General features: G+C 45.7%; 1 protein-coding gene across 1 annotated transcript in view; it reads left to right on the forward strand.

The window, feature by feature from the left end:
* The first annotated feature begins 883 nt into the window (after window positions 1-883).
* The window catches only part of SLC26A2 (solute carrier family 26 member 2), a 96114-nt gene continuing 73547 nt past the window's right edge, over window positions 884-23450 (forward strand). Inside the window, exon 1 of the mRNA XM_086931608.1 lies at window positions 884-1034. The gene's annotated coding sequence lies outside the window, so the exon portion shown is untranslated. The remainder of the gene's footprint in view (window positions 1035-23450) is intronic.

The raw sequence follows: 23450 nt of genomic DNA on the forward strand, positions 1-23450 counted from the left end.
TCACCTGCCATCCCACTTATCCATTCACTCATCCTTTCACCCACTCTTTCATCCATCCACCCCTCCTTCTATTCACTATTCATTCCTTCATTGCCTTTCCTAGTTACACATCTTTTGTTTAAACCCCCCTCTGCGTGCTCTTCTGTATTTCTTGATCGTGTTATTCATGAAGGTTTGTCTAGCCAGCTGTGGACAGAAGAGACCTTACAGAACCCCATCACGGCTGTAGCTGCTACAGTTGTAGGTCCGAATCAAGAATACCTATGCTGCCGCTCCAGCAGTATTCTACGAACAGCTCTCCTTGAATATTCTAAAAGTGCGCCTCCTCAACATCGCCCACGGGGGATCAAGACGGTAAAGCTTCGAAGATTATCTCTTTCCCGCCAGACAAATAGATTCGATAGACTGTAGACAGAGAAGACCCTAGTTCCAATGGATGACGGCCATAGGGTTAAAAAAACTGCCATGTTGGAAAAGTATCTGTCCGTGTGTGTGGTGTATTACATTATACACTAAAGGGCGATTTACCCTAATCAAGCAACTTAATTAAACCTAACTTTAAGTTGTGAAACAAAAGATGCAAAAATAACGAAAACGCGTATGGAAAGATTAAAAGAAAGCCTTTCGTTCACACAAGCGAACCCAAATAAAAATATATATTTAAAAAGATACCTATTACTTTAAAATGTCACTCAACGATGTACCAAACAAATCCGTTTCTTTCAAAAGCGGTTGTCGAGTCAGTTTGCCCAGGAATGGCGACTAGGTGACGACTCTATGACGTAGTTTCTTTCACTAGAGGGGGAAAAAAAATCCAGATAAGGGGCGTGGTCTAATCGGTTGGGCGTGGTCTCATCGTGAAAATCTTAGGGGGCGTGGCTGTTGTCGTGGCTGGACTGTTCCGGGTGCTCCGCCCCTACCCCGGCGAGCAGCCGCCGGTCCCAAATGTCCCGCTGTCACCCGGGGAAAGAAGAAGTTTAGCCTGTGAAAGAGAAGCAGATGAACGTTGGACAGTGAGCGCAGACGAATACCTGGTAACTTTTTAAGAGCAAAATGAGAAGGATCTATTTGTGCTCGTGGATCCTTAAGTAGAATAATAATTATTCCGTGGTTTTTGAACAGTGGTACATACATTCTGAAGCATAAAGTCAAATGCGTTTTACTCAAGTGTATATAATTTAAAACCTGTATAACATGGGGCAGGGGTTTAATATTGAAAGTTTTTTATTATTAAAGATTCTGATCAATGTTGCCTCTGAAGGTACATGGGACAGCAACGTTAGTCAAAACATTTTTAAAGTGTGTAATAATTATTTTGTGGAGGCCTCTGGGAGCCACTCAAGTACAATATGGCATATATCGAGATATCTGGTGCATTTTGTTGTGAATTGTGCCAATCGCAAAAGTCAGAGTTTGGTAAGAGAGCTTTTGTATTTACATCAGCGATTTTGTTGGAAATGTTATGATGAATGTAAGGTACAATTATGTGGGAAACGATCTAAATTTTCTGTAGCATAATTGAGCAAAATTACAGCAGAATTACACAAAATTAATGCACAATTACGTGAAATACATCTTGCACTCAAAAAATTATCTACTTGGGCGTTCGGATAAAATGTAACCCCGTGTGGAGACCTCCGCTCCGCCCACAGATTGTGTGGGGATTTGCCTACTCCGCGTTCCGCGAAGAACGCGGAGTAGGCATATCTTCACACACTCCGCGGCGGAGCGGAGTTGGCCAGCCCCCGACTTCCAACCCCCTATTAACAATTGCTTAAAACTGAAATAAAACGACTTTAAAAGTAAATAAAAACCCCTTACCTTGGCTGCGGCATCCCGGGCTGCTCTCCTCCTCTTCATCGCCATCTCTGGGAAAACTGCGCATGCACGCGCATATGCGCATTTCTCATGAGAAATGCGCATGCTCAGGCGCGCATGCGCAGTTTCCTTAGAGACGGCAATGAAGAGGAGGAGAGCAGCCCGGTGACCCTGCAGCCAAGATAAGTGTTTTTTATTTACTTTAAAAGTAATTTTTTTCAGTTTTAAGCAATTATTAATAGGGGGGGCTGGAAGGCGGGTGGCTTAGAGGAGCTCCAGGGAGTTTGATCTCAACTCCGTGGCCCTCCGCGTAGCTCTGCTACGCCCACTACGCCCGGGGGTTAATACAATTTAATTTTGAGTATATTTCCGGTTGCTTGCTTTCTAAACACTGCCATGCGTGCTTGACTTTGTAGCCAAAAGATAAAAAAATACCTGAACGGGGAAAAAATATACCTGAAATGCCACTTGTGTACATAAAAATATCAGAATGGAACATTTTATGTTAAAATTTCTCCCTGAAAATGCTCAATGTGGCATAATGGTGTCATTTTGGGTAAATTTCATTAAGCAAAATTGACAAAATGTCACTGGTGTAATTAAGATTTCACCCAGGCCTCGATACATGGGTCAGTAACATTGGATGGAACAGGATAAGATGTCAAGACCAATACACGGGGATTTTGTGAAGAAACAGGAGTGGGAACACCACCAATGGATTGTGTGAGAATTTTGTGAATTTTAGGGCTGAGAAGCCCCAAGCTAGCTATAAAGCATGTGACGTTCTTACCCAGTTAGTGCCTGAAAAAGCCCTTCTAATATGCAAAAGCAGTTGGTGTATTGTACCATTAAAATATATGAAATCCTTTGATGACAGCCACCTGCACAGATGCATTATCACAGAAAGTGCTTTCTGAACATGGTAACACTTTAAATGAGTATGTGCCAAGCATGAGACACCCCCAGTCGGAATAACATTTTTTAATATCTGTAATCCTGACTCAGGGAAATCCCATAGCAGGTGTTGTGCTCGTTGCACCCTGATAGACTAGCAGCTTTTTTGTCTGATATTTGTAGAATATTGGCTTCAAATATGTTGACAATAGGAAAACAAACAATGTCACATATGCAGGGCCACTGGAGTTTTGCAATTGTGCGCCACAGCGAGTTTTTCATATTTATTGATTTGCCACACAATCCATCATCTACCGCATAGTCTGCAGATTTTAACAAAAAATAAAGTTTCCAGCTCATACGATTCAAAAGTTACTCAAAACGCAGTGACATGTTGCCTCGTAGTGGACGGCCCTTTGGAAATGCTGACTGACCACCTTTCAGTTGCTTATTGCAGTATTTGAGTGTTACTAATGAGGTGCAACCAGTGCACAGACACAGTTTACAAGTTTAAAAAAGACAAAATAATCAAGTAATACTATCACAAAATGTGCCACTTACGCTGCATAACTTGCCTTTTCTAGCTGCATAATTTACTCAACCCTGCTACAAAATGTGGTCCTCCCGTGCCTTATAATTCCAGTGGCACTGCACGTAAATTTGGAAACAGCCCTCCTTTCTATGTTCCCACAAACGCACAATAAAATAAACGTAATCTCAAAGTCTAAATGTTTAGAGTTACAAGAAGTTTGTAAGCACAACTAGAAGCATAAATAACAGCCCTGCCTCATAGCACATAGTTGTTGCTGATAGATCCAACGCATATGCCAGTTTCCAACTTTCCTTGTAAACGGAAACATTGTACATTGTCAATCAGGAGGCAAAGTTACTGCCCATTGAGAAGAAAAGGCTGTGACAATAAGCCTTTGCCACCTTATATTGCAGTTTGGAGGCAATTTGACATGAAAATGTTCTGTCTTTTTGATTGATTATGACTTCATACTTAGTTAAAAGTAGTGGGTTCAAGCTAGACAGCACCCTTATGAAACATGGATTCCCCCTTGGGCAGGGCAGTACAAATGTGTTGTTTCAGTAATATATATATATTACAATATTGCGAAAGTACTTAATTAAATTTTTTTGTAAAAGAGGACTATGGAGACATTGACATTTTTTAATTGCATTAACATTCTAGCCGTATGACTATATTGATTTCTTTTCTTTTACACTTTAGCTTTCGTAGCCCCAATTGCTTGTGACACCATCTTTCTACCGTAGGCCTCAGACAGTACTATTGACGTCCATTCTCTCGTCTCTCATAGCTTGGTCTATCCACAATAAACTTCTCCTCAATCCTATATCTACTTGCCCGAGCTACTAAAGGATATAGAAATCCATTTGTCCTGTAACGATTTCTGCTTGCCTCACCTACTCCTCGAATCACTTGGATAGGTCAACACAGAGAACACCTGTACTCCAATCAGTACATCATACTGTGAACTCTACTCCAAATGCAAGCACAATTATGCATTGCGTTTTGATGCAGCCTTCCATGCAACTGTTGTACTGGCCACTTATACAGCACATTTTCAGATGTGTCATTCTGCACTGCACTCGCTTAACAGCCAGTTTGCCAATGACAGATTTGTATATGTTCAGAAATAGTGCCTAGAGGCAGACTTCATACTCAGTTTTTTTAATGCAGTGTCTTTTGCACAGACTGTTGCAGCCTATATACCATGTTGCACCAATGGGAGTTCTCCATCCTAGGGACAACTCATAACTTTGCTGCTGCAAAAAAGATTACAATTTGATGTTCTGGCAGAAATTACTGGATGACAGTAACTGCACTTTTCCACAGAGCTGTTGAACACTTAATCAACAGCAAAATCACTTAGCTGAGGTGCTTTGCTTAACTGGGGCAGTGTCCATTTTTTAGGTCCCGCCTGGGGCAGTGTCCATTTTTTAGGTCCCGCCTAGGCAGCGCTTGCGCTGTTTCTTCGAGTCATGCTGTATTCTGAATATGGGCTTTAGTACTGACCTTATTACTTGTGTTCCTACTCTCCTCCTGTGCACTATTTTTTTGTTGACTTTTGGCTGTCCAGCAAACAAACACGGCGAATGCATTTCAATGTTTCTTGCTCATTAGAAGGGTGCCTGTTCCATGCACTGCCCCCTCCCTCCCCTTTGTTTTCTTTTACTTCTGTTTGTTCACCAGATCCTGTAACTGTTCAAATATTGCTTAATGCTATTCATTATGAGATTACATTTCTTTTTTGTGTGTTACCAGCCGACCCAAGACTCAAATCCAGTTCCCCAGGCTCAAAGTCGGCAGCTCTGTTTCTTAGGGCATATCTTACTTGAAAATCAAACTGCTTCCATGGGGACTTGTTCTTTGGACTCTCGAGTTCTGATCAGTGTCCCGTCCCTCATGTTGCTCCCCCACCCCGACCCCTTTTCCCCTCCTCCCACGCACCACTTCAAAAACCATTTACACCCCCCCGTCGTGGGGCTTGTTACACTGTCACCATCTTGTATGCGAAATAGGCGCCTCCGGGCGGATTTATGTTAAAGCGGGCTTGGACCCCATCCTCGGACCCCCATGTGCTTCTGATGGAGCGGCAGACATCGGAAAAGGCTGCTGGCTCTCGCCACATAACAATCCACATAAAAGCACTCCATACCTCATAATTACACTCACCATAATTTCACTTAACACCATAAAGCTCCATGCCACACAATTTAACTCCACAAAATTCCATTCCACACCACATAATTCTGCACCAAACCACATAATTAAACTACGTACCACATATATCCAATTCACAACACATAATTCCACATCGTGCAAAAAAATTAAACACCACAAAATTCCACTCCACTAGATGTCACTCCACGACACACAATACCACTCCACATAATTACACCCCATAACACACAATCCCACTTCATATAATTCCAAAACACTTGATGAATCATAATTTCTATCTACATAATTCCACTACACTTACCTCAACATCCCACAGTTCCAAACCACACTATTACACAACAAACAATTCCAATCCAACCAACATAAGTCGAATCCACACTACATAAATCCAATCCACTCCATAACACATGGCTAGAATGGTTGTATGTTGGAACAACGAGTTCCTCAACAACAACTACCCTAAAAACTCGGTCTCTGCAATGATCGCATCTTAACCACAATTTGTTTTACCAGGCATTCCTTTACTGCAAATTTTTGTGGTAAAGGCATGCATGGTAAAAAGAAACGCATGCCTACTACTACCCCAATCCCCCCCAACCCCCTAAAAACTAACACAAACCCCTCCCACACCCTAAAAACTAACCTGAACCCCCGACACTCCCTAAAAACTAACACAAACATCCAACCCCCTAAAAACTAACACGATCCCCCACCCCCTAAAAACGAACATGAACCCCTCCTATCCCCTAACATCTTATACAAACCCCTTCCACCCCCTAAAAACTAACATGTACCCCTCCCGCCCCCTAAAAACGGACACAAAAGCCCCCTCCCCTAAAAACTAACATAAACCCCACCCCCTAAAAACTAACACAAACCCCCACCCCAAAAAACAAATACAACCCCCCCCCCTACCTCGAACCCCTCTTACCTGTCCTGTCCCTGTCTGATGCTCGACGCTCAACTCCACCCATCCCGGACACTAGACCGACTTAGCCTTTACCACGCACATATGTGTGGTTAAGGGCAAGTCATTGTTTGGCTTGTGTGACTCCGGAATTTGACACCAAACCACATAATACAACTCAACAACACAATTACACAACACACCAATACATTCAGTCCACACTACACAATTACACACAGTGTTACACAATTCAATAGCACACCACATAATTAAATTACACTACATACCAATCTACAACACACAGTTCCTCTCCACATAATTCCAGTACACCAAATAACACAATTACTATCCACATAATTCTACAACACACCATGCCACATAATTCCACAGCACAAATCTACTCCACACCACAGAATTCCACACCACAGAATTACACAACTAACTAACCCAATCCACATAATTCCACTACACACCACATACAACACTCCGTATCACATAGGTAAAAGACTGCCATTTACAATGGCAATAGCTCTAACTCAAACAAGTGCGAGCCCCATTGCATTTCCAATGCTTGTCTTACCAAGTTGCTCTACCCTTAATGTGGCAGCCACATCTTGTGTAGTTCAAAGGGAGAGTTCCAGAACCCCCTAGTGTGGCTGCTGTACTTTCAAATCAATAACCCTGATAGTACTTTGCTGTCTCAGCAAAGAAACCAGTTTGAATCCGCATAAGCTCTCCCCTTTTACACATCTGGACAGGTGTGACGTGGTTTTGTTATGGTGTATACAAGGCAACATAGCAGCGGCCGGTGCAGGTAAGCGCGGTGGGGTTGGGGGGATGTGGACAGATGATGGAATAGGGAACATTAAATAAATAAATAACTCCTATTCCATCGTCTGTCAACATCCCCCCAGCGCAGCGCCCCACCGCGCTTACCCGCACCGGCTGCCGCTGCACTATATACACATTCTTGTCACCCACAGGGAACATGCATGCACAGGCAGCAGCAGTACAAGGTTTTGTCACTCAGAGAAGAGAAATAGTAACTATAACAGCGTAGGCTTAAGGGCACGAGTCCTAAAAAGAGACGTGGGGGCACGCTGTCACCAGAAGTGATGTCACGACAGGAAGTGACGTCACAGAAGGTGCGCTCCGATCTCGTCCCAGAGGCCTAAGTGTGAAGTCCGAGTGAAGTCCAGCTGTTTGGCAGGGAGGACGGCGTCCCCCGGTAAAATAAGTGGAGGGATGCCGTCCACCCCCGTGGTACCCCGACTCGAGCCCTGGCCGCTTCCCTGACATACAGAGATGCAGTGGATATGCATCTTTGCCTCAGAATAAAACTTTAGTAGCACAGGCAGGAGCAGTGAAACGCTCACTCACAGACACACATATACAGCAAGCTTCATTCACACAGAATAGGCATAGTACATACCAAGGAAAGAAAGTCAAGTTGAAGAGAGAGCAAACACAGGGGAGGAGAGGATGTATGTCGTTACAACGCATACTTTTACTCCGCATACCATTACAACGCGGTTTTTACAACGCATACCATTACAACGCATAGCGCTTTGAGGTGCTGGATAGTGGTAAGTATAATTTACTATTCTAACTCCAGTCCCCGTGGACCCTAGGGAAGGTGTTGGATAGTAAATTAAACTTACCTCTTATCCTAGAGCGCCCCCCAGCGCAATGCGTTGTAATGTCATGCGTTGTAATGCCTGCGTTGTAATGGTAGTGCGGAGTAAAAGTTGCGTTGTAACGGGTGTATACCGGGAGGAGAGCTTGGGTGTAGTGCAATGGAGGGCAAAAAGTAACTGTAGCTCATTTTCGTTCCCTATTTGGGTCACAGCTAGCACGGACAACCTAGCTGAATGACTGGCTGGAGAGCTCCAACACTTTCCAAAGCTCTCGAATAATCAGAGGCCAAATGAAGGGGTATGCTTCAGTTACCAGGATTAGACATGCTGTGTTATCTGGGCAGCTGCACAGGTACCCACAGGTCCTTTATTCGTTTTCCTCTATATCTTGGACTGGAATCTACCCTCTGCTGCAGCCTCCCCTGTAGGATTATTCCTTTGAGGGGCTGTGTATGTGTGTTGGGAGGGGGGCGGGGGGGGAGGAGGCGGCAGTGAAAGCTGTCTATAAACTTCGCAAGTAGAGTGTGCACCAATAAACTGTATACACCGCATGTCATGCACCTGCCCGGCCATAAGAGGTGGCCGTTTTACGGTCTTCAAATACACACTGGCTTATAATGTATAGTGCATTTTTTGCTTTAGAAATTAAAACAGATACATCTACAACTCCTCCAAACCCGAACCTTCCTACCACTTTATTAAAATATAATTGAAATGCTTACCGTGCACGGACAACAAAGAAAGTAAACACTGCCATTCACAACGGTAACATGAAGCAAGCAATATAGCGCCTACTAACGATGGTTCCAACCATGAAGACCCTTCAATAAAAGCCCCACACTTCATTGCCATGCAAATGCGAGGCCAAGCAGTGCAGCCATTAGCCATTAGCGGTTTGGGGGTAGCTTGTTACCAGATACATGTATTGTAATTTGAGTATTAAGAGCTGCCAGGCGCAGTGCGGGAGGGAGCCGTTTGCCGCACTGCTGCAGCAGCCTCCGCAACCAGGGCACATGACAACCATTTCTGGCCAAAGGAAGAGGCTGGTTCAGAGGTCCTGCTGCCACAGTGACCAAGAAGGATGATCGTAGTCAGCTGACTCTGATAACCATGCTGGACAGATATTGCTGCTGTAAACGCCTTTATCCACTGAGCAGTTGTGCAGATTCCAAGGGAATTCGTGCCAGTGATTGGAGAAGTATGACCCCTCTTCCTCCTCCTCCAGGCACCCCACTTCCCCTCACACGCCACCCTTTGTACTCTTAACCAGGGGCGAATAAACTCCTCCAATCAGAAGGGTTCATTTTATATAAAGTGTAATAGCATTGTACAAAATATTCCAACCTAAGGGTATATGGTGTGACGGTGAACAGGCGTCTTTGTAACTCTAATATATTATTTGAAGACACTAGAGTGTTTTAACGGAAATATATTATTTCAAGACACTAGAGCGGCTTAACAGAAATACATTATTTCAAGTCGCTAGAGTGGTTTGGTTGAAATGGGATACCGGGTGGTCACTACGAGGTAAGCCGATAGGGTTCGAGTATGTACCAGTTTCTCACTCCCAGTATACGAGTGATGCCTCTGCAGGCTCTACACCAGGAGAAGATATTTGCCACAGAGTAAAGACCCCACAGTTCTACAAAAGATGTATGCCTATTATACAGTCACCCACAAAGCTGCCTCATAACTTGCAGCCTGTGCCTTTTAATTGCCTCTCCCTGTAGGTCCGTGTATCTTCAGAGTTCTTTGGTTGTAATTAAAGACCAATTTCAACCAAAATGTACCTTGAGATAGGTTTAAAGTATACATTGGGATTGTTAAGACACCATGTTAGAGTGTGGGCGATCCAGGTACTTTCAGCTATGAGCTCACCATGTGGGTGAATTCACTGAGCTATTTTGCTTGCTCGTTTGCTCTGTTTTCCCACTCCTGTAGGCGCTTTGATCTTCAGGTTCAACATTATTGGATCGTAGTGGATGTCCAATGAGACAGACACAAGGACAACAGGATAAAAGATGTGTTGTGCCAGGTACTACAATTTTCCATTGAGAGATGCGTCTGCAGGACTCAGGCGGGATGAATAGATAGCTTGAGATTTCTTCTGCATGTGCGGTGACAGGGTGCACTATCGTATTGGTATGTGCTCTACTCACACTTATATGTACCATCGATTGGCTCTTCCCATCCCACTGCGGGCCAGCCTTTCGGCTAGAATAATCCAATGTTTTAATGATCCAGGGTCACAGCACAGGTCCGGCTTGCTTTGGTTCTTTCTGGTGAAAGGAAGACAAAGTGAAGTAGAAACAGGCAGAATGGTCCTTGTACAGGAGTACAGTCAACATAATCAGGCAACAAACTTCCCCCATCACGTCCTGAACATAACTGCCACAGTTGAGCACTGTGAGGATTTTCAGATTTCTTTACTGACAAGAGCGTGAAGATTTAACACTCTCTGAGCAACTCCCCCGATAACACGGTTCTTCAGTGACTGCATACTCACTCAAACCTAGGGCTAATCCCAGCGAAACTGCCCTGCCCCTCCGTCTCCACCCCAAAAGAACATTGCAGAAGGGCAATAATTCAAGGTACTCACAGAAGACACACTCATCAAAGTCCTATAAAATCTGAATCCGATGACCCACATAGCTGACCACATCCCCTCGTCCTTAATAAAGGAATTCAGACACCTCATCATACCTCTTTGAGACAAAATAATCAACACGCCACTGTTCCAAGGAGCAATCTCAGACAGTGTGAGGCTACGACAGGTCACACCGCTCCTTAAGAAACCGGGATCAGATCCTGAAGATTTGAACAACTTCTGTCCTTCCTGGCCAAGGTCCTAAAAAAATACGTACAGTCCCAGCTCAATCAACCTATCGAACACCATGACATACTCAGCATTTCTCAATCAGGTTTCAGAGAGGACATCAGTACAGAAACCTCCATCCTGAATGTCACCGATGGTATCTTTAGGATGTTGGATAAAGGGGACTCATGCCTACTCCTACACCTACACCTCTCCTTTATGTTCGGCACGGTCAACCGCAACATACTTCTAAACACCCTAAAATGACACATTTGTGTTGGTGGCACCAAACATGTTCGCCTCATACCTCAGCAAATGCTATCAACTAATCAAACAAAAACATTCACTCTCCAATACAACCCCATTAAATCCAAGGATTCGCATAAGGCTCAATTTTAGCACCCACTGTTTTCAACCTTTACTTAGAGCCCTTGACTGTGATTCGGTAACACACTAACTTTGCATATTACCTACCTGCAGACAACACTCAACTCTATCTAAAAATCTCCTCTCTCAGAAATATGCTCCACTATAACCAGACCCTAAAAGAGGTACAACACTGGCTACTAATCAGTCACCTAAAACTCAACTCGAAAGAGACAGAATTCCTCCTAAACTTTTCACAAGGCAACTCCCCAACATTCCAAGACTGAATCATTGACCCTGATGCTCTTAACTGCAAACCTGCAATCTTTACCGGCACCAAATCTCTGGAGTCATGCTAGATAACAGTCTGAGCATGGCTGCTCACATCAACTCCATAAAAATGCTTTGAACAACCTCAGGCTACTCAAAAAGGCCAAAACCTTTATCTCTGAGATGGACCTAAAAATGTGATTCAGACCATAGTCGTGTATAGACTGGACAATGGAAATACAACTTTGAAAAATCACGAAGCTCCCATGAAGGTCATGCTCAATGCAGCATCTAGACTCTCTTGTGCGACTGATGATCCGATCACATCACCCCCACACTCACTAGACTCGAATAATTTCTGAATGAAGCACAATGTGATTTCAAGCTAGCCGGCTTTACTCACAAAGCGCTTAACATTGAGACTCCGTGATACCTGGCTCGAAAACGTAGCAGGTCAGGGGGTAAATGAACGCCACATAGCTCCAACGTGTTATGATGCATTACTACTGGAACGTCCTCAGCTCAAGAAAGGAATATCATTCGCTCGCTCTGTCACTGAAAACGCGTCAAGAGTCTGGAACTCCCTTCCACCGCTGATATGCAGGAACCCATCTATAGCGAGCTTCAAGAGACGTGTCAGATCAGTACTGCACGAAAGACACCTATGTTCTTCCAGTAAATACATTTTCTCTCTTCACTGATCCCCAGGTGGAAGTTCAAGCTCCAATCTAACATAGTCTTACTGTAGGACTAGTAGGGAGGCACAACTGCAGAGCCCATCAGAGCAAGTCATCTCCTTACCTCTCACTACTGTCTTAACTCATGCAAGCTGCTGGACATTTGCAATGATTAATACTGTCTGCAACCCCATGTACTAAGTAGCCACCAATATCTATTAGTGGTTGTCATGTGTATTCTGTACAGCGCTCTGGTACCCTCGGGTCATATACATGCTTTATAAAACTATCAACTAAATAAATAAACTGCACATTTGTTTTAAATGACGCATCAGTAATTAATGGAGCTGAAAGGTCAGTACTCGGCATACAGCACTACATAAATACAACCATTGTTCCTCTGTCCTGGCATTTATCCATATTCTTCCCAGTGTCTGATATATTAGTACTTCAGAGACTGGGAGTGTTTGTGGAACTACACAAAGCACGGCCCGGATGTTGCAGCCCCCATTTGGCTGGCAGCACTGACGGGGACAGGGTAAATAGACCCTGTAAAAACTGAACTGACCTCCATGCCGTTAGCCCACCTAGGAGCTTGCAACATTTCCTGTATGACCAGCACAGGTCTGCACAGGGGGCCAGATGGAACAGAAGGTTCTGGGCACAGGGCCCCAGTGAGTGGAAAAAGGGGCTCTGGGAGAGTAAAACACAGGGTTCCACAGTGTAAAATGAGGAGCCTCCACCCCCCCAAAAAAACAGCATTTTACAAAAGAATGCTGGAAGTGCATTGCAGGGAAGAGATGTTGTCTTTCTCCATTCCGTACAGCTTCTCTAGGGCTTTGAGATCCTGTGTGTTTCATGCTCTGGGGAAATGCAAAGTCATACAGCTTTTTTATGCACAAGGCCCTGCCCCTGAGACCATTCTCCGGCAGAGTTCGCCAATAGTAAGCAATGTTTTTCTAGGTTTGGGGGAACTCGGGGTTCTTCCGGCTAATCAGAGGCTTTCACATGTTTCCCATATTGATGGAATGTATTTTAACCATCCTGATTAGCTATCTGTACCAGGTTGTGAAGGTGCAATAAATTCTTATCTTAATTTGATGCCTACTTGTCTGACGTTCAAAAAAGACATTAAACTTCTCACCCGCATGTCCTGGGCATCGAGTGATAGAAATCCCACATCCCTCTGTGAGCAAGGAAGAACAAGAGCACAAACTGCTCACGCTGGCTTTCTGCTAAATTGGCATCCCTCAGGGTGATGGGTCTAGCGGTTTCTTGTCCCACAAAAGCCGTAGAGTAGCAGGTAACTGTCCCAGGCCTATATACACAGATTGGTAGTGGTGTTTCCAAACGATTGGAGAAGACCGCATATTCACTAATATTAATAAGATAAGAAACAGTACTGGACAGTCAATAGGATCTTTCCCAATGTCAAAGACGGAGGGCTACATGGACCAATATCCCCCACTACCAGGAAGGAACACAACTTATCAACCCAAAGGATTGACAAATAAACATATAGGCAAAGATGGTCAGGAGAGCACAATCCTATAATGTAAGTATGTATTAGATTAATGCAGTGTAAAGTCTAGGCTACAGTAAATCCACCTTACTTGGATTTACTGTAGCCTAGACTTTACACTGCATTAGTCTACTACATACTTACATTATAGGATTGTGCTCTCCTGACCATCTTTGCCTAACTGTCCCAGGCCTGTTCAGTTCAGGATTATTTGAATCGTTGGTTCTGTATGTATTTCAGGCAGAAAGCTTCATTTGAGAGTATGCCAACCAAATGCAGGTGAGGTGAGGTGAGAGGTGTGCAAAGAGAGGGTTGGAGAATCCATATGGGAGGAGTAGGGGAGCACCAAGATGGAGGGGGCATGGGAAGGGGCAGAGCAGTACTAATAACAGTGCTACTTGTGAGAGTTGCACATTTGTTTGCATTGAAATGATGATTACTTTAGGCCAGATAAAATAAAGTTGAAAATAATCATCATTTTAGTTTAGACCCAATATTATTGATATGGTCTTCTATTTATGGCTGCTTGGGATATTTGCAGTGGTTAGCAACACATAGCAAGCAAGTGCTCAGCAACATGGAGTATTATCAAACAACGAGTTGCATTGTGCACCAGTAGTCTCCAAGAAGAAGACCATGCTGAATAAGCGGTATTGTGAACCTTTAGTAGACACTTCCTACCAACATAGGGTGGAGGCCAGCAAAAGGCCTAGATGCCAAGTGGTCTCATGCCATGTGTAACAACTTAAGTCATTTTTGTTGCCTTTATAGCCAGTATTTTTTCTATATGTAACATATTTATGCAAAACTGGTGGAATGTACTGTTCTGAGATGCAGTAGCATGGTAATTGGTGGCAGAGAGAACATGGGGATGCAGGCAGTGTTGGGGAGAGTTAGCTGGCTTGTAGCCTGGAAGTTAGTCAGAGTTGGAGCCTGATGAAGTCCTTAGAGCAATGGAAATAACACTGTACTTAAGTACCGGACATATAATAAAGAAGGTAGTGCTTCTAACTAGAATGTCTCCCTACGTATCCTTGTGAAGTCCTCCTGTCCACTACAGCTTTTTGACACTAGGGGGCCCATTAGGATGGCGGGCCGATTGCCCCCGCCGGGCCGGCGGTGGTCACCGGCGACCCGGCGGGGCAATCCGCCCGCCATCCCTGTAGGAAAGACCCCCCCCACCATATTATTATGGCTGGGGGGTCCGCGGCGGATGGAAAGACCGTCCGCCGCATTTCCGCCCCGGTCGACTTGCGACCGGGCAGAAAAGGCTGCAATATGGTGGCGGTGTCTTTTTGACACCGCCAGCCATATTACAATGTGCTTTGAGGAATGCCTTTCGCCACGGAAAGGCATGTGGAATCTGCTAGGGGGGCCCGTTGCGGGCCCCCAGCGACTCCGGGGGTGGGGGGTGCACATGGGGTGTACCCCCAGCAGTTCCATGCACAACATGGCAGGCACTGTTGTGAGGTGCCAGCCATGTTGAGCATGGAAGTGCACAACATGCCGCCCTAACATTGTGGCGGGCGGTGCTGAGTGCACCGCCAGCAACAATGTTAGGGATGCAGGATGCGCCCACCACTGTAGCGAGCGCATCCTAATAGCACCCACGGGACCCCTGCCCTTATGGCGGGCGTTCCATTTACACGACGGGATCCTAATGGGCCCCTAGGTCTTCAAAAAAATTTGAACATGAGTGAAGCATCTGAAGGAGCTAAGAGACTGTCATATGCATGGACATGGAAAGGCAATGGTGGGATCCCTGACTATGGAGTGCCCATCCTCAAATCTGCGGGTAAGCGGCCTCAGCATTTAGTGTTCGTCAAGAGGATCCAAGAGTGGAGAACAGCAGTTTGATATCGGCAGCTGGGCTTAGCCCAAGCCAGACTAAATTGCCAGTATGTGGCGCTTGGCTGCACCTGACTTTTCTTTAATTCATTGCCCTTTGAGATACACTTGCAAAGGCCTTTTTTTATAATTATTCAGTGCACTGAGTGGGAAAGTGTGTTTAGTTTTAAATGTAGTGGAAGGTGCCTGCCAAACAAAGAAAGCACACTGGTGGAACAGTGACCCTGCTTTGGTAATAGGGAGAACATTGTGAATCCAAAGCCAGCCACTGCTGTGCGCGGACTGTGTGACTGGCTGCTTAATATACTTTGGGCATTTGATAATCTGATGGTTCGCTGAAGTTGGTCAGTCAACCTGCCAGGAGAGGAGCCTGACCGCATGAGTATGTCTGCAATCTTTGTATATTCACAGGAAGCAGGAGCAGAGAAGCACATTGCGCTGTCTCTGTAGTCGCCCACTGTGGCCTATTGTCCATGGAGGAGCATGAAAAGAGTGAAATATGAGTGCAGCCAGGAGAAAGGAAATGCCTGACCAATCACAGGTCACAGTGCACCGCCTGCCTATGTGACATAGTGAGGTGATGTAAAGAGATTTTGTTTGCAAAACCCCGGGAACTCGCCAAAAGAAAGAATACTGGGAATGGACACATTGACATCCATTTGGAAAGGTGAATAGTTTGGCGCAAGTCTTATCAGCTTGAAAAGAAAATTTTGTATCTTACTAGGATCAAGAACTATCATAAAGCGATCTGTAAGACACGCGCTGCCTACTTTTCCCTTGAATTCAGTACCAGTACCAACCCGACTAAACTTATATTCAAGGTGCTCAAGGATCTTACGGCTAGTAGAGCCCCAGCTGCCGAGATCTGTTCTCTTTCTCACTGTGAGGATCTGGCCGCTTTCTTTGTAAAAAAGGTGAAGGACATCTATCGCTCCTTTTCTGGCACTACTATGTCATCTGAGAATCAGGAATCTGTTTCTAAAACCACAACGTTCCTGACTCATTTTCCAGAACGTACAAAGGAAGAATTTAACAAATTTGTAGTGAAAGTTAAAACAGGCTCTCCCACAGATCCCCTACGACCTACTCAATTCAGAGAGTCCGCTCCCTTCTGTCTTCCTCCGCTACGAGATCTTGTTAACCTATCATTATCTTCAGGTATGGTCCCGGCTATCTGGAAACAGGCTCAGGTAATTCCCATCTTAAAAAAACCTGCCCTTGATCCTTTGAAATTGGAGAACTACCGCCCCATCTCCCTCCTTCCCTGGGCTGCTAAACTGACCGAGGCCCATGTTAATACCATCTTATCTAATCATCTCTACTCTGTGAACATATTGGATCCTTCGCAGAATGGATTTCGGCCCGGCCACAGTACCGAGACTGCACTGCTCTCTATGGTCGAACATCTCCGGGCTTTGGTAGACTCTGGTCACACTGCGGCACTGGTGCTTCTTGATCTCAGTGCCGCGTTCGACACTGTCTCCCACGCTGTTTTATTACAGCGTTTGGTTGAGGCAGGTGTCGATAATGTGGCACTTGAATGGTTTCGATCTTTTCTATCTGGTCGTACCTTCAAGGTTACCACTCCACCTTATGAATATAGACCTTATCCCATTGACCAGGGAGTTCCGCAGGGCTCTGCCCTCAGCCCCACTTTATTCAACCATGATGTGCAGCCGCTGGCTGCTGTCGCTAAGCGTTGGAACCTTACCATGGTATCCTACGCTGACGACACGCAGCTGGCGGTTGCAATAAGTGGGGCCTCTGACCTTGAGGCTGCCAAGTTCCGTGAGGGATTTCTCTCAGTAGCCCGCTGGATGACAGACAACCACCTTCAATTGAACTCCAAAAAAACCGAGGCGCTCATTGTCGGAAAGCAGAGTCATCTTTGGGGTGATAAATGGTGGCCATCTGAGCTCGGCCCGACCCCTACTCCTGTCATCGAGGTTAAAAACCTAGGGGTCTGCTTGATTCTCAACTCAATTTTGTCACCCACACTAAAAAAGTGGCCGCTACCTGCTTTGGTACTCTCCGCAACCTCAGATCTACTTTTAGATTTTTTGATGCTCCCACTAGACAGCTTATTGTACAAGCTACGATTTTGTCCAGGTTGGACTACGCAAGCTCTCTTTTGCTTGGAGCTAATCAGGCTGAACTTTTAAGACTCCAACGCGTTCAGAACGCTGCTGCCAGGGCTCTGATACGTCTACCCAGATTCTGCTCGGCCAAAAAAACTATTCAGAAGCTCCACTGGCTCCCTGTGGCTCAGCGAATCAAGTTTAAGTGCCTCTGCCTCTCGTTCAAAATCCTTAAACATTCTTCTCCTCAGATCCTGGAGCACCTTATCTCTTCTTATGTCCCCACTCGCTCTCTGAGGTCCTCAAGCCTTCATTTGGCTATAGTTCCACGCTTCAAGTGGTCCAGATCCGGGGGCCGCTCCTTTCGTGTGCTTGCTGCCAGGCTGTGGAACTCTCTCCCTGTTCATATCCGTGCGATTGACAGTCTCTTGGCTTTTAGGAGAGCTGTAAAAACTTTCCTCTTTCCACTGGATCTCTAATGCTGTTGTGTTTTTTTCTTTGGTATTGCTTTGTCCGGTTTTCTGTTCTATAAGCGCCAGGACGCCCCTTTGCTGGGGCATCTGTGCGCTCTATAAATACGGATAACATAACATAACATAACATAGGTGAGTTCCTGCTAGTAATGTTTTGAGTCAGAGTAAATTTATATTCGATGTAAATGGTGTGCGAGTTCAGTAGCTGGTCCGAGCATCATGTTAGGTTTCCATTAGTTGCAGTGTACAAACTATTGCCACCAGGCATATTTAGATGCTTTGGATGTGGGCAGCATTCTTACAAGCAAATGGTATTGTTGGTTAGAGGAATAACGTGCCTAAGTGAGTATTAGAGGTTTTAAAGAGATAATAAATAAAATGTTGGCACTATTTGTGTTATTGTCAATATTAGTGGAGTTTTATAGAGTGCTCTTTCATCCGAATATCTCTTGGCGCTGGAATTGTAGAAACCAGAAAAAGAAAAAGATTAGGAATTAAAATTCTTTTTAACTAAGACTGAGGTGAGGTTTCAAAAATCACAATGGGAACTGATGGTTTTAAGCTAAATAGGTAGAGGAGAGATAGAGAGCTAGTCAGGGAAGAAAGGTGCCCACCATACGTGGATTGATGTAAACAAGGATTAGTTAGAGGATAATCATAAGCAGAGGAATATAATTGGTTTGCAGCATACCTATAGGTCTGGGCAGGGATGAGACTTGAGCTGTACCTTGCAGACATCTATACATGATGCAAAGGATCGTAAACTAAAACTGGAGAAAGAGTGGCAAGTCTAGCTTCCATATTTTGTAGGGAATTGGAGGTGCTGTAAATGGCCTTTGCTAATACTAAATAAAGTGCACTGTAGTAGTCAAGACATGAGACGTCACTGCAGAGAGTGTTGTCTTACATCTGGAAGCGCAAATGGGATGTCCCACAGGATGAATTGCCAGGCAAGACTTGAATGTCCATCGTAAGTTTCTCATCCTCTGAAGTCGCTTCGCCGTGGCTTGAATGACTAGGCATGGTTGAGGTCAGTGGGCTGTAATGGAGTAGACTATGTATGACAGCTACCATTGGTGGCTGAGACTGAGGTAACATTCAGATTACTATTAAGCTGATTCTCCCCACCCAAACCCTGACCTGTACTAGACGCTTCCTCAGGGAAGAGACATTATAGTCTCTGCCATTAAGATAACAGGTGTGATTAGTGCTGTTAGCATACCTATAGAATTGCATGCCATAGGATTTGATTTGATTTGATTTGATTTGATTTTATGTTTTCTTGAGCGCGCAGCTACCCTGGGGCATCCCGGCGCTGAAAAAAAGACTACGGAACTGAGGGAAGGAAGGGTCAGGAGGTGAACTCAGGGGAACAGTAAAGTTTTTAGGCGTTTCCTAAACCTGAGGTAGTTGTGTTCTTGCCTCAGGGAAAGGGGGAGGGCGTTCCACAATCTAGGAGCATTGTAGGAGAACAGGCGACCGCCTGATCTGGCCTTCCTGATTCTGGGGACATTGGCGAGGGAAAGAGAGTTGGACCTCAGATGGCGACTCGGCTGTTGTTGAGTCACCAGTGTCCTGAGTATGGGAGGGCCCTCATTGTGCAGAATTCTGTGGGTGATGCACAGGGTCTTAAAATTGACCCTCTCCTTTACTGGCAGCCAGTGCAGACTTCTGAGAGCTGGTTTAGCTGAGTTCCTCGTTGAGGTTCCTGTGAGGATTCTCGCTGCTGCGTTCTGAGTGCATTGAAGTCTATGGGTCACCGATGCAGGGGCTCCCAGATACAGGACGTTTCCGTAGTCCAGTCTAGAGTTCACAAGCCCCTGCAGCAAGAGTTTCCTGGACTGGAGTGGCAGTAAATGTAAGATCTTCCGAGCCATCTTTATCAGGCCGAAGCAAGTTCCCGCCGTTTTTCTCGCCTGAGTTTTGAAGCTTAGATCCTGATCAAGCCAAATCCCTAAGCTCTTGACTTCGGACTTGGGGATGGGTGGTGTTCCCATGCACGGAGGCCAAGGAAGGGAAGTGGGAATTTTGTTGGAGGTCCCTAAAAGGAGAATTTCCGATTTTTCCCCGTTTAATTTTAGCCTTGATTCGCACATCCATTGATGCACCCCCTCTAGACAGCTGCTCAGGTTGGACAGGGCATTGTCCGCCTGGTTAAGGGAGACGATCAGCTGGGTGTCATCAGCATACATTATTGATTTAATGCCATACGGCTTTACAACATCCTCAAGGGGAGCCATGTAAGCGTTAAAGAGTGTGGGGCTCAGGGAAGATCCCTGAGGCACACCACACCTAAGAGGCTGAGCAGAGGAGATGGAGAGCCCGTCCGCTACTTGGAAGGACCTGTTTTTGAGAAAAGATGATATCCAGGCCAGGGCGGAGTCGGCCACTCCCATCAGGCCAAGGCGCTGGACAAGGGTTGCATGGTCCACCGTGTCGAAGGCGGCACTCAGGTCGAGGAGGATCACTGCCACTGATCCTCCTGCGTCCAGTATGCCTCTGGCTTCCTCGACAACGGCTAACAAAGCGGTGTCAGTCCCCTGTCCTGGTCTAAAGCCTGTCTGGGACATGCGAAGAAGATGGTTGGTCTCTAAAAAATCCGAAAGTTGCTGATTTGCTACTCGTTCGGCTATTTTACTCATAGCTGGAAGCAACGAGATTGGTCTGAAATTGGAGGGGTCTGAGGGATCCAAGTGTGGTTTCTTTATGAGGGCCTTGACCGTGGCTTTTTTCCAGTTCTCCGGGACTATACCGATTTCAAAGGAGGCATTGATCAGTTTAGTAAATAGGGGAGCAATAGTAGCAGCAACTAGCTTCAATTTACTAATTGGGGCTGGGTCTGATGGGGAGCCACTTTTGACTTTCTGTAAAACGTTGAGGAACGTTTCGATGGAGATTTGGGAGAAAGAGGTTAGTCTCGGGGTGTCTTGGAGAGGGGAGGGGCCTGGTAGTGCTTGGATTGTCAATGGGGTTGGAAGGGAGGTTAGGATTTTGGTAATTTTTGCCGAGAAGAACTCTGCCATTTTATTGCAATTTGCACCGTCCACGTCAGGGGGGGATGGAGGGTCTTGTATTTTGGTGAGGAGTTTCACAATTCTATAGGTCTCTCTCGCGGAGTTAGCAGCTGAGGCTATTTTCTCCTCAAAGAAGTTGGCCTGTGCAGTTTTTAATGCGTTTTTGTATAGTCTAATATGGGTTCTATAGTCGCTTTTATCGTTTGTATTCCAGTTTTTTCTCCAACGGCGTTCGAGCTTTTTTCCCTTTCTTCTTAATTCGCGAAGTTCTTCTGTGAACCATGGCAGTTTGGACGATTTCCTACTGGATGGGAGAGTTTTAAGAGGTAAGACTGAGTCGAGGGAGTCTTTTATCCAGTTATGAAGTTGGATTTCAGCTGACGAGGGGTTAGGGTCTACTAAGGGGGTCGTAGCCGTCAGTGCTTGATCCCACAAGGTTGTGTCCAGTTTTTTCCAGGGCCGAGAAGGGGCTCGGGGGAGGGGAACTTCAGGCAATTTGCCTGGAAGTAGCAGTTTAAAAGGAACCAGAAAGTGGTCTGACCAGGGGAGGGGGAGAGGAGTTTGTACAGTAAGGGTGGAGAGGTTGGAAAAGATTGGGTCCAGTAGTCGACCTTTCGTATGGGTGGGTTCTTTGTTAAGGAGGTGAAGATTAAGGGAAGCCAGATCGGCTTTTAGGTCAGTTGCAAGTTTGTTGCTTTGATCGTTGAAGTGGAGATTTAAGTCTCCAAGGATTGTAAAATTAGGGGTTACACAAGCCCGAGAGGAGATGGCGTCTGTGAGTGAGTCTATGAAACCCCCTACCTGTCCCGGAGGGCGGTAGATTAGGGCACCCGAGAGTGTCGTAGATGGTGGCAGGTGAAGGGAAAACAGAACGTTTTCACTATCCAGAATGGGGCTATCTTTAAGTTGGCATGAAAGATTATCCCGGTAGATGATCGCAATCCCTCCACCAATACCCTTCGGTCTATTTAGAGATTTGATAAGGTATCCGGGGGGGAGTGCTTGAGTGATGTCTGGATCTGTGCTAGGGGAAAGCCACGTTTCTGTTAAGAACAGAGCGTCTAAGCGAAGCTCTGCTAGTAGTAAGTGGATTTCTGTCTGGTGCTTTGGGAGTGACCTACAATTCAGCAGGGCCATTTCGAGATGTGCCGGTTCGGGTTGGGGGGATGGGGATAACCTGTATTCGCAGTTTGGGCAGCCCAAAGGGTCGGTTTCTGGCATGATAGTTTCCTTACATCTAGTGGTCACTGATTCCCTGAGCTGGTACAGGGTGTCAAGTGAATATATTAATCTAGGGCAGTTGTGACTAGCCTGGGGTCTAGGCTCTGGGCTCGGTCTGGCGCGGACGGGCGCAGCCGGGCTTACCTTAGGCGCGCCTTCGGCGCGCATTCGTCGCGCCCGCTGCGCTCGTCCGCTGCGCTTCCTAGCGAGGCACATGGTTTATAGTCAGGGGAGGAGTAATCAAGGGGGCGTGGCCGCCTGAGGTGGGCGTGTCTCTAGTCGCGCCTCGCCCTCGAGAATGGCGGTGGAAGTGACAAGCGTTGCAGCGAGGAGCTCGCTGTTCGTGAAACTGCTAAAGTGCAAATGAAGGAGATCGTTTTAAAAATACAGAGTATCACACACACACATAGGACGGATGATAAGGGCCAGCAGTTCAACATGAATGTGAAACATTCAAGTGGACAATTCAGATATTTAAGGGACTCCTGCAGGGGGTGTTTAAGAGAGAGAAGTAAAGTGGTCCAAGGAAAGGGGTTGCTTCTAGGACACTAGAAAGGACGCAACACACTCTGCACCATGGCCTTCAATAGTGACTTCACACTTGTGGTGGATAAGAAGGTTAAGATCAACAGTGTCAAATGCTGTTGATGAATCAAGTAAAACGGGATTGACAAGTTGAAATGTGCTTCCATGTAAACATAATCAATGACAGCAACTTCATCCAGTTCAGTACTACGGCAAGGGTGAATCCATGTCTGTGTATCATCAAAAATTAAACCATTTTCTAAGAATAGGCATAGATGATCAAACGTGCTTCTGTAGAAATGTTCCTGGCAGCATGCTAGAGAGTAGTTGGCCTGTAGCTAGATGGTGTGAGGCAGGGGTCCTCAACCTTTCCCATAGTGAGATCTATTGGTGGTATTGGTGGTGGCAGTATTGGTGGTGGTGGTGGTGGTATTGGTGGTGTGGTGGTACTGGTATTGGTGGTGGTTTTGGTGGTAGTGGTGGTGGTGCTATTATTGGCGGTGGTATTGGTAGCGATGGTGGTATTAGTTGCGGTATTGGTGGTGGTGGTGGTATTGGTGGTGGTGATATTGGTGGTGGTGATATTGGTGGTGGTGGTGGTATTGGTGGTGGTATTGATGGTATTGGTGGTGGTATTGGTATAGGCAATGCTACTGAGGTGGTGGTATTGTTGGT

The sequence above is a fragment of the Lissotriton vulgaris genome, chromosome 7, assembly GCF_964263255.1.
Source record: "Lissotriton vulgaris chromosome 7, aLisVul1.2, whole genome shotgun sequence".
Taxonomy (NCBI): domain Eukaryota; kingdom Metazoa; phylum Chordata; class Amphibia; order Caudata; family Salamandridae; genus Lissotriton; species Lissotriton vulgaris.